General features: G+C 42.2%; 1 pseudogene; it reads left to right on the forward strand.

Annotated features, from left to right (window-relative positions):
- The first annotated feature begins 11,638 nt into the window (after positions 1-11,638).
- Positions 11,639-12,289, forward strand: LOC101176549 (annotated as a pseudogene).
- The last annotated feature ends 263 nt before the right edge of the window (positions 12,290-12,552 follow it).

The raw sequence follows: 12,552 nt of genomic DNA on the forward strand, positions 1-12,552 counted from the left end.
CCTACCATACCTGGAAACTTATTAGAAATACAAATTGTTGGACCCCATTCCAGACCTATTGAATCAGAAACTCTGAGAGTGGGGCCCAGGAATGTGTGTTCTACACTCCTTCTGGGTGATTCTGATGCATGCTTAAGTTTGATAGTCATTGGCTTAGAGTAGGGGGTTGGTGAACTTCATTTTAGGCACCAGGGGCCCCTACTATCTCTGCCTCAGCTACTCAACTCTGCCACGTAGAGGAAAAGTAGTTATAGACCATATGTAAATATTGGATATGGCTATGTTCTAATACAACTTTACAAAAAGAGGCAGTGGATGGGATTTGGGCCCCCAGGCTATAGTTTGTCCACCCATGCTTGAAAGTAACAGGGACATTTTATGTGATCAGCATTAGATGGTGTTACCTCCATATTTCTTTTTCTTTTTAAATCAGGTAAAGCTGTTTTCTCTGTTTCCTTCCAGAATAGTCTCAGATAATTCTGACTCCCCAGCTCCTGAGAGATTACCAAGACTCAGAATAAAGGATTGTGCATATGCTTGAGTTTTCTGATGTGTTTTTTTCTGTGGCTGTCAGTGAATTGCAAGCTTTTCAAAATAGTGTATGATGGAGGCTATGAATGTGGGCTTTGGAGACAGACAGATGTGAGTTTGAAATCTGGTTCTACCAGCACTGTGAACATGGTGACTTAGCCTCTTTGTGCCTCAGTCTCATCATCTGTAAAATAGAGATGATACTAGCATGCACCCCACACAGTTATAAGCAGTTGTTCTAATTACCTACTGTCATGTGACCGATCACCAAATTTAGTGGCTTAAAGCAACAACAGTTGGGCAGGCCTTCCGCTCCAGTGGTGTCATCAGTGGCTGCAGTCATCTGTAGGCTGGGTGGTGGTACATCCAAGGCAATGTCCTCTGTCACTCACGTGGCTGCCAGTTGGTGCTGGCTGTCAGGAGCACCTTATTGTCTTCCACGTGGCCTCTCTCTGTGGCTTGATGTTTTCACAGCAGAGCATGTAAACCTCTTGGGTTCCAAGAGGGAATGTTCTAAGCACAGACAAGTCTTGGGAGCTGCACAGGATCACTTCTGCAGCCACTGTCAGGACTAGCTCAGATCCGAGGAAAAAAAAAATTGCAGCCATCTTTAAGCCACTCCAGGAGTAAATGAAAGTAATCACAAGAAGTGCTTGCCGCATGCCTGGGCTACAACAGAAAATAAATACTAAGTACTTACATTAGGAAGCAGAAACTCTCTTGCCTGGTTCTTTGTATCCTGTCCGTGAGGGCTTATTGCTATTCAGTCAACAAGTGTTTCTTCAGGGCCTGCTGGATATTTCTGGAAGGTCACCAGTAGGATTCCTCTCCTCTCTACACTCTTTAGTGATGTAGTCAGTTTCCTACATGGGTTATCACGACACTTTGTTTTCCTGAGAGCCCTGTAGGCCTAGCACTCTCCATTCAGAAGCTACCTGCCCTTCAACAAGCCCAGGGAGAAAAGAGGTGGGTTGGACTAGAAGGATGCTCTGAGATGATTTGATTGGAACAAGGGTCTTGTCCCCTCTCGGCTGCTGAGATAAGGATTCTCAGCCACAGAAAAGGACAGTCTGTGGGTAGACAGAGGGTCAAAGAGGACTGTCAAAGGGAGGAAATGCCCTCTTATGCTAATTCTCCATAATGGAGACTCCTTTGAAATCCGCCCCTTTGTTAGAAGCCCTTGGGGAGGGGAAGTGCTGACTACTTAATTCCCACTAGGACACATCTTTTGGACAATAAGCAGCCCCCAAATTTCACAGCATAAGAAAATGAGGCTTGTATTTGGAAAGTTTATTCTAACTGGGTGTGACGGCTTATCTCAAGCTAGAATAAAGTAATAGTTGCCAAAAAAAAAAAAAAAAAAAGACAGGCAGGAAACATGAGTTAAGGGGCTGGGTGTCCCATAGTAGGGACTGATGAGGACTGAGGGAAAATGGAGAGTGAGGCCCCATTACAGGGGCAGTTGCTGTCTCTCTCCACTTGTGGCTCTATGGGCAATTGTGGCTGGATCTTCACATTTTTAAAGAAAAGCCTGAAATCTAGACTTTTAATTGGAATTTTCCACTTACAAAATTTTGGCAAATAATATAAAAATTTTAAACTACTATGTTGGCCCATTACACACACACACACACACACACACACATCAGTGGTCAAAGTACTCCTGGCAGATGTCTTGCAAGTTGACCTGCAAGAGATACAGGCAGGAGGCTGGGCACAGTGCGCGGTGGCTCACGCCTGTAATCCCAGCACTTTGGGAGGCTGAGGCAGGCGGATCATGAGGTCAGGAGGTCGAGACCATCCTGGCGAACATGGTGAAACCCAGTCTCTACTAAAAATATAAAAAATTAGCTGGGCATGGTGGCAGGTGCCTGTAGTCCCAGCTACTTGGGAGGCTGAGGCAGGAGAATGGTGTGAATCCGGGAGGCGGAGCTTGCAGTGAGCTGAGATAGTGCCACTGCACTCCAGCCTGGACGACAGAACGAGGACTCCATCACAAAAAAAAAAAAAAAAAAGAGATACAGGCAGGAGATTGAACCCTTTTCCTGAGCAATATTTCTCCTTATTGTTTTAGCTTGAGGGCCATATCACAGAAGAAATAGAACAAGGGCAGGGAGACATTGGGTATTTATGGAATATTTTGGGGGTAAAATAGTTCTGAAAAAATAATACGACCTTTTATCTTTACTTATTTAGTCACCAAAATGATGTCACCGTGCATGAGTGTTGATCTCTAGAATATCAGCAAATGATTAAGTTTTGATAAGGTTCACATAAAAGAGCAAAGAAATGTCCATGTCTACCCCACTGACTGACTGAGGGCTTGTGGTGTCTTCCTGTTTTAAAGAGGAGGAAATAGAGATTCACTGAGGTTCTTTTAGGAACTGACTAGCAATCCCGAGGAAATCCTATTCTTCAACTGAAATACTAAGAATATCTATGCTTGTATCCAGGTAAAACTACATATGTTGAAGAGAAGTAATTATGACTAATATTCACTTGTGAAGATGGGAAAGCAGAGAGATTTAGGTTAAATATAGGAAGTATTTAGAGATTAGAAGGGCTAAACAATGGAATAAAGTGGGAGGCTTTTTTTTTCTTTTAACATGGAGTTTCTAAAAGAAAGAATGAACAGCTTTCTTCCTGATATACTCTGCAAGCAATTCTGCTCAGAAGGGGGTGGGTGAAGGAGGCACCCTATGGATACTTTTCCATCCTGTGAGTTTTTTCTTGGGCCCAGCAAACAAAGGCCCCCCAATTTACTAACTTACCAAAATGATTTACCAGCTATCTCTTCCCCCAGGAGGTAAACAGGCAATAAAATAAATGAAATTCCTATTCTTTAGTACTTGACCCCCATAAATCATCACCCACCCAGGGTGAGCATTTATCTCTAAGGTGTCACAAAATATTTTAAATGCTATCTCCTTTATTTTGAATGAATAAGCAAAGAATCCAATGATGATAAGTCTAAGTGTAAGATAATTCTGCAAGCAGTAACTGATGAATTTCAGAAAATGGAGACTGTGTGTGTGTGTGTGTGTGTGTGTGTTTGTTTTGCAGGGAATAAAAATTTTGGGGGGCTTCTCAGTTTCTTTTATTCTGTGCCAAACCTTTCCTAGGATTAGATCACTTTCAGAACTTCAGGTCCTCACAGAGCAGTTGATAGATAAGATCATATGGGATATTACTTTCCACATTTGGTTACTTATGCAGTCTATCTTGAACTAAAAGCTATTGTCCCAAATAGGGGGGTTTGTGTGGTGCTGGTGAACACAGGGGTGCTATCCTGTCACCATGACAGCAAGCATTTGCATTAAGAGCAGGCTCCTCAGGCCACATTACAGTCATGTGGTCTAGAGGGACCCCTTTGAAGCTCCTGTAATCTTTTCTGAGCTGATTGTTAACATCTTCTGAACGTAATCATTAACCATGTTCTGTAACAGATAATTACCTCCTAGAGTTAGCATATTCTATCCCTGAGTGGTCTGTGACATTCATATAGGGTAAGACCTATTTCAGTGTTACTTTACCTAACTAAGCAAAATAAAGCAATTTGATTTCTTAAAATCTGAGTAAGTTTCCCTTTTACAGAAAAATATTGTATTGACCCTGGCATCACGTGTATCTGTCATCCTGTGCCCCAGGGCTGTTCTTTGCCCCTGTATTTGAATACCTATCACATGGAGCTTCCGAAATGCCACAGGCTCCTTTCTTCCTTCTGTATCTCCTCGCTTTCCCATGATGTCTGCATACTTATTGAACTTCTACTGCCAGTTTTTTGTTTTGGATTTATTGCATTCACTTACAATAAATATTAGTGGCATATAGGCATACTTTTCTATTTTTTTTTTAACAAGTTCTCCCTGTGGATTTCTCCTTATTGCCTAACATCATTCCCTAAGACTCCCCAGGCTTGTGCCGTGACCCGGGAAATTCATGTTTCTCTCTTTGCTCTTGTACAAGGGAAAGCCTCCTGTTTCAAATTCCCTAATCTCAGCTTATCTTTGAGGGGTACATTGAAAATTTCAGGACAGCTAGATGAAATGGATGATAAAAAGAGTGCATGAGAGGAAAAAGGAAAGAAAAAAGAAAACTCCAAATCCAAAGCCATACTAGAGATTGATCTTCCTAACGTCTAAGGATATGATTAAAGCACTATAATATCCTGTTGTTATACAAATAGGATGCAGAATCTTTATGATAATAAAGAGTGCTTAGGTGTTTTAAATGCCACCTGACTGGGGTACCCAGATTCTAGAGGTCAAGCATTTGATTGTGATACCCCAAGATACCTCTTGAGGGGTTGGTGTGGGGCCAGGAGGAGGGAGACTGTGAATCATACATGTCTACTCCCCACCCTGCTCATCTTTCTTTGCCAGTAAAATTTGACCAAAATGAGCACCCGAGCTATACAAGTGCCATATTTTCTGAAGTCCAAATTAGGACCCATGGCAAAGCCATCATGCTTGTGTTGGTGATAGAATCAATGTCTCCAAACTCATACTACTGAAGGAAGTAGTCAAACCTCTGCTGTGAAAGAGCAAATGGCCCAGGAGAAGAGGCAAAAAGTCTACCTGCTGGATGAGGGGTGTGGGGTTCCCTTGGGGAGGAGCTGCTCTGTGCTGAATACATACATACATACATATATATAATGGTGTCTATATGTATATGTATGTCTAATATATGTATATATGTGTGTATATTATGTATATATATAATTTTTAAACGAGCCACTCTGGTCTTTAAAACAGCAGCTGCCTGGGCCACCTCTATCTGCTCGATTTGCTTATGGCTCCAGACGACTGATTCCTACAGCATTACAGCTCCTCTTCCTCCACCTCCTGCTCAAAAAGCCCAGAAAATAGGGCCAGCTCCCTGTCTGTGCTGTACTGCAGGCAAGACTTCTATCATAATGAGCTCCCTTGTGATGCAGAAACCAATGAACTTGTGCTATGAATGCCCAATAGTGAACCAAATGATATATTTCTTTTTCCCAATTGAGCATTGTTTTATTTAATATGCTCATACCTTTCTAATGGTAGGTATAAAATTGTCATGTGTCTGGGAAAAACAAATTGAGCTCTGATAGTTTGCGTGTGCACATGTGTGGAAACCTCTTTGATTAATACTAGCATGAGTGAGTCCTACTGGGGTGACATGTTAAGATTGGGGGCACAGAGACCCCATGCGGCCATGTTTCTGAAAGCCTAAAGCAGAGGAAATTCTTGAGGTACAGAATATAATTATCCCAAATGGAAGGCAGCCGAGGTTCTGGAGTTAAGATTTCCTGCGCTTACACACAGTCGGGTCTTTCAAGAATCTTGTCATAACTGACTGGACACGCTTTTCAGGGGTGAACAGCAACGTGCTGGGGCAGGAAGGCAGCAGCTGGCTGTTCAGCCAATCCATTGTTCTGCATTAATTTGACTTTATTTATTTATTTATTTTGGTCAGAGACCCAGTGGTGATGAGCTCATTTTGAATCTCTCTGCCTGCCACATGTCAGTTCCAGAAATATTCCAATGCAACGTGGCCTTTGTTATGTGTTGTGGGATCCAGGCTGATCAATTGGATCCAATCAATGTAGATGAGCTTTATTCACTAACAAAATTAATGAACATACGTTGTGACCTGAGCCAGTCAGAAGACAGCTTATTCATAACATAATAGTTCAGTGCCTCTGGGATGAACTGATCTAGTTCTTGATTCATCTCAGCCAGGGGGTCCGCAGAGGCACTGTCAGAGAGCTGCACTGATATCCATCAGACAAACCGATTAAATCTGCACTCATCAGAGTGCCCAGTGCAAGTGCTGTCAGCGCCCTTGAATATTGCCAGGAGGATCAATTGCTTTGGCTTGGAAAAATAAATGTGTTTCTATCATTGATGGAAGCTATTATCTGGTGACAATGTTCTAGTACCTTGGTAATGTCTTTTAATTAAAACTGAGGAATAAATTCTGACCATGACCACATGTGTATGCTGTTCAGGGAGCAGGTAGAAAGACAGATTGAATTTTTCTATTTCTTACATGGAATAACACACAAACTCCATTCAATGGCTTACAAGAGTCGGCATTGCTGACTTCAGTCTGCCATCTGATCATTCCCTGTCCCTCTATCTTCGTGCGCTGTTCTCCCCAGATGCTGGCTTGTGTTCCTGCCTTAGGACTGTGCTTGATAACCTCTGCCTGGAATGGTTTGTCCTCCAGATGTTTGCATGACTGGCTCTCTCTTGTCGCTTACATCTCAGCTTAAATGCCACCTCCCCATGGAGACCTTCCCCCATCACCACATAGTAAGTCCCCATTCCCTCACTCCCTATTACATCATCCTGGTTTATTTCCTTTCTAGCACTTAGTGCCCCCTGAAAGTCTCCTGTTGAATAGGTTATTTGTCAGTAGCGTAGCTCTCCTGAGTTCTCCACTGTGTCCCCAGTTGCTAGCACTGAGTCCGGCATGCAGTGGTGCTTAATCAACCTTGCTAAATGACTGAATTTCTCTGGCTCCTATATCTGCTTTTGGACAAGTCAGTGGATGTAGGGTTTAGAGGGCAGAACATTTCACCAAAGGGGTTAGATGCTGCTAGTCTGGATGCTACCTCTAACTTACAGGGTGGCCTTGGATAAGTCACTCAACCGTTTTGGGCTAATTGACCACTTCCTCAGCTCTAAGACAGTGTTTCCAAATGCTGGTTTTGGTTGAGACAGGAGCAAGTTGGATAATAGGTATTTTTTGTTTTAATCATCTGAGTTTTAATCTTGAAGGGGATGGGAATAGGCTATGGAATTTTGTCCCAGATGAGATGGGAGAGAGTTACCTACTAAGCGGCCAGTATGCAAATCATTGAATAGCTTCCACACTATTTAACAAATATCCAGTCGGCGTACCATCTGGGAGAGTGGTTTTCTTTCGTGACCTGTAGCCAATGCATATTTATAGACCAGTAAAATTAGATTATTAGTAAATGAAAAAACTAACACTCACCTTAGAATAGTTTCTGCCTAGATCCCCAAGGTCCAGTTCTTCTCACACAGCTCGTGAAGAAAGCTTAGGCAAAGCGCCAAGGGGAAGCTGAGCTGTGAGTAGTGTAGGAAAAAGGTCCCTGTGCTCCCCTCCCCATGGGGCCCCAGGCTGCTCTTTTATCCTGTGCTGAGGACAATCTCATCCTTCGTTTTTACTCAACACCTTCAGGTTCAGGAAGACTGAAAAGCAGATTCATGAGGGGGGTGGCTATATCCTTCCCAGCTTTAAAAGGCACTGCACCATAATGTGTTTTAAAAAGACCACAGCAGGTTGAAAAACGGCAAAATGTAAATGACAGAGTGCTTGTGTGAAAGTGGAGATACTACTCCCAAGGGCAGGGACTGAATGCTGTCTTCTGAGAAAGACAGAAAATGTTGCTGTTAACTAAAAACAAGAACAGGAAAATCAACTACACATATATTCTTCAAAGAAAATGAGGCGATTTTCACTAGAAGTTTTGGAGCAGTAGTTTTGTTTCAATAGATATGAGTGGAACTGATGTAATTTTATGATATTATTACTTGTTTCTTGCATAGCAACCATCCAACCTGCCCCACTACCTTCATACACTAAGTGGAATACTTATTTTCCTCCTGAAAACCAAAACAGGAAAAAAGGTAACTTTTCAGAGGAGCTTTCTTTTTTTTATTTATTTATTTATTTTTTTATTTTTTTATTATACTTTAGGGTTTTAGGGTACATATGCACAATGTGCAGGTTTGTTACATATGTATCCATGTGCCATGTTGATTTCCTGCACCCATTAACTCGTCATTTAGCATTAGGTGTATCTCCTAATGCTGTCCCTCCCCCCTCCCCCCACCCCACAACAGTCCCCGGAGTGTGATGTTCCCCTTCCTGTGTCCATGAGTTCTCATTGTTCAATTCCCACCTATGAGTGAGAACATGCGGTGTTTGGTTTTTTGTCCTTGCGATAGTTTACTGAGAATGATGTTTTCCAGTTTCATCCATGTCCCTACAAAGGACACGAACTCATCATTTTTTATGGCTGCATAGTATTCCATGGTGTATATGTGCCACATTTTCTTAATCCAGTCTATCGTTGTTGGACATTTGGGTTGGTTCCAACTCTTTGCTATTGTGAATAGTGCCGCAATAAACATACGTGTGCATGTGTCTTTATAGCAGCATGATTTATAGTCCTTTGGGTATATACCCAGTAATGGGATGGCTGGGTCAAATGGTATTTCAGAGGAGCTTTCTATTGAAAGAAAACTCTCTGCTGCCAGTGAAGAATTTTCCTGTGCCCTACACAAAACATGCTGTTATTTTATATCCAATTAGCTTATGTTCACCCAGAAGTTATTATTTATTATTATTATTATTTTTTTTTTGAAATGGAGTCTTGCTCTTGTTGCCTAGGCTGAAGTGCAATGGTGCAATCTTGGCTCACTGCAACCTCTGCTTCCCAGGTTCAAGTGATTCGCCTGCCTCAGTGTCCCAAGTAGCTAGGATTACAGGTGCCCGCCACCACGCCTGGCTAATTTTTGTATTTTTAGTAGAGACAGGGTTTCACCATGTTGTCCAGGCTGCTCTTGAATTCTTCACCTCAAGTGATCCGCCCGCCTTGGCCTCCTAAAGTGCTGGGATCACAGGCATGAGCCACTGAGCCCGGCTGCTGAAGTTATTTTATTGGAGGGAAAACATGATACTTTTTATTAAAAACTATTTTGTTTTTTAAAAATTGACTATTTCATACACATTTATTAGGTTTCTGGCTATGATAATTCTATCGCTTATAGCAGACCATTGGCTCTGCCAGGAGCACCTAGAAAATCTGGGTAAGGTACAAAATAAATGTATGTTTAAAAGCATCAGAAAGATACCTCGCCTGCTAGAACTTGAACGGCCAGATTCTGGAAAAAAGAAAGGCTCATTGACATAAGCCATTTTTAAAACATGCTACTTTCTCCTTGGCACATTTTATGAGTTTAGGCCTGGGACAAGAAGCTGAGAATTCGGGCAGAGGATTGATTTCCAAGATCCAGGGCAGACTTCTGAGTTTTAAACAATCTCATGAAACTGAAGAGACAAAATCTAGAGTCCATACTTGCAGGGCAACCAAGAGTAAGGGTCCAAGATTCTAGAGAGAAGTGGAACAGAAGCACTAGTTTTCCCTTCAAGGCATTTACTGATTAATATCTGATTATGTGATGAATACTGAGGCAAAAAAACACAACCAGAAAGCTGATGAAACAGAATGGAATCAAAGGCAGTTTTGAAGAGACAAAAATTTCAGTTCAGGGCCCATCAAGAAGGAATAGCCACAGGAAACATACTAGATTCTATGTTGGGACCCATGGATCTTGACTGGGCTGAGGAGATGAGCCTCTATAAAACGATTGGCAGAGAATAGGGTGCACCTCCTCTGACGGGCTATTATATAAGGTAGAGCTTCTACAACTTTTCATGTATAATATTCAGCATTCAATTAAAAATTATGAATTATACCAACAGAAAAAAGTAAACTGGAAAAACAGACCAAGAAGTGACCCAGACACAGGAAAGATCAGACATTGGTATTAGAATAACTGGGATTAATTATTCAAGAGAATAGACGACAAAATGAAGAATTTAACTGAGAATAAGAATTTATATTTAAAAAGAACCAAATTGAAATTCTGGAAATAAAAAACACTACAACGGAAATTTAGAGCTGAGTAGATGAGTTTAACAGCAAATAAGACACAGGTAAAAAGAGTATCAGTGAGTTGTACAACAGGTGACTAGAAATATTCATAGTGAAGCATGGAGAAAAAAAGATGGAAAAATACATGAATAAGTATGAGACATGCAGAACTGGTGAATAGGTCTAATATTTGAATTTGAATTTAACAAGGGAAGAGAGAATGGGGTAGAAGAATATTTGCAGAGGTAGTCAAGAATTTTCCAAAACTGATGAATGACATCAAGCCATAGATATAAAAATTCACTGTGAACCCAATGCAGAATAAATACAATGAAAACCATGCCTAGACACATTATAATAAAACTGATGAAAACCAAAAACAAAGAAAAAAATCTTAAGGAAAATCAGAGGAAATAAAAAGATATGTTACTTTTAAAGGAACAACAATCAGACAGAAAGCTAATTTCATAACGGGAACAATAAGTTCCAGAAGGCAATAGCATGATATCTACAAAGTGCTGAAAGAAAATAATCTTACCCAGGTGTGGAGGTGCATGCCTATAGTTCCAGCTACCTGGGAGGCTGAGGTGGGAGGATTGCTTGAGTCTGGGAGGTGGAGGTTGCAGTGAGCTGAGATTGCACCAATGCACTCTAGCCTGGGTGACAGAGCCAGACCCTGTCTCAAAAATAAAATAAAATAAGAAAATCATCATCAAGCTAGAATTTTACATTAAAAAATTGTTCAAAAGTTTAGCCTAGAAAGAGACATTCCAGACAAATAACTATATTTCAATGGCAGAAAGATAAATAAAAATTTTAAAGAATGTGCAAAAGGCATAAACAAGTATTTCCTAGAAGAAATACAAATGGTAGATTAACATAAAAAAAGGAAAAGAGAGAAAAGAATCAAAATAAAACTGTTCTAAGTTCCAAAGCATATTTTCGTAATTCATTAGATCTTTTGGCTGGATGAAATAATAATGGACACTATACCAACCTTGAATAATGAAGCCAGGAAGATAGAGCTTTAGCTTTTTATTTTACAGAACACATTTTATCTCATCTGCTTTACAGGGAGGAAACACAGAGGCAAAGAGGTCAAGATACTTGCCCAAATTTATGAAGGAAGAGGTAGTAGTAGGACTCATATTTTACTGTCCCTGTAGTCTTAGATCTTTTAGACCCTTCGACTGTTATTGGAAAAAGGCAGTTCAACACTGGTCCCTGTCCTCTTGGGACTTACATTTTAATGGTAGGAGACAGACATCCAACAAATGATAAGGACTTTGAGGAAAAATGAAGCAGGTAAGAGGATAGGAGGGATAAAATAACCTTTCTGGATAAATAGATCGGGGGCCTTCTGTCAGAGGAGGTAGTGCTTGAGCAGTTATCTAATAAAGTGAAGGAGCCTTTCCCAGGCGGCTGCCGAAGATGGCAGAGGTGCAGGTCCTGGTGCTGGATGGTCACCATCCAGGAGGCCATCTCCTGGGCCGCCTGGAGGCCATCGTGGCTAAGCAGGTACTGCTGGGCCTGAAGGTGGTAGTCGTATGCTGCGAGGGCATCCACATCTCTGGCAATTTCTACAGAAACAAGTTGAAGAATCTGGCTTTCCTCTGCAAGCGCATAAACATCAACCCTTCCCGAGGCCCCTACCACTTCCGGGCCCCCAGCCGCATCTTCCGGCGGACAGTGCGAGGCATGCATGCCGCCCCACAAGACCAAGCGAGGCCAGGCCTCCCTGGACTGCCTCAAGGTGTTTGACGGCATCCCACCGCCCTACGACAAGAAAAAGCGGATAGTGGTTCCTGCTGCCCTCCAGGTCGTGCGTCTGAAGCCTACAAGAAAGTTTGCCCTTCTGGGGCGCCTGGCTCAAGAGGTTGGGTGGAAGTACCAGGCAGTGACAGCCACCCTGGAGGAGGAGAGGAAGGAGAAGGCCAAGATCCACTACCGGAAGAAGAAACAGCTCATGAGGCTAGGGAAACAGGCTGAGAAGAACGTGGAGAAGAAAATTGACAAATACACAGAGGTCCTGAAGACCCACGGACTCCTGGTCTGAGCCCAATAAAGACTGTTAATTTCTCATGCTTGGCCTGGCCTGCCCTTCCTCCATCGTAGCCCTGGAATGTGCGAGACCCAGGGGCAGCAGCAGTCCAGGTGCCACAGGCAGCCTGGGACATAGGAAGCTGGGAGCAAGGAAAGGGTCTCAGTTACTGCCTTCTGACGTTACTTGAAAGTACTCGGAGAATTGTGCAGGTGAAATTTATCTATGACCAATAGGAAGAGAAACTAGTTACTATTAGCACAAGGGAGCCGGAAGACTAATTGGAGGGGCCCTACCTTGTGAG

The sequence above is a fragment of the Nomascus leucogenys genome, chromosome 1a (genome assembly GCF_006542625.1).
Source record: "Nomascus leucogenys isolate Asia chromosome 1a, Asia_NLE_v1, whole genome shotgun sequence".
NCBI lineage: Eukaryota > Metazoa > Chordata > Mammalia > Primates > Hylobatidae > Nomascus > Nomascus leucogenys.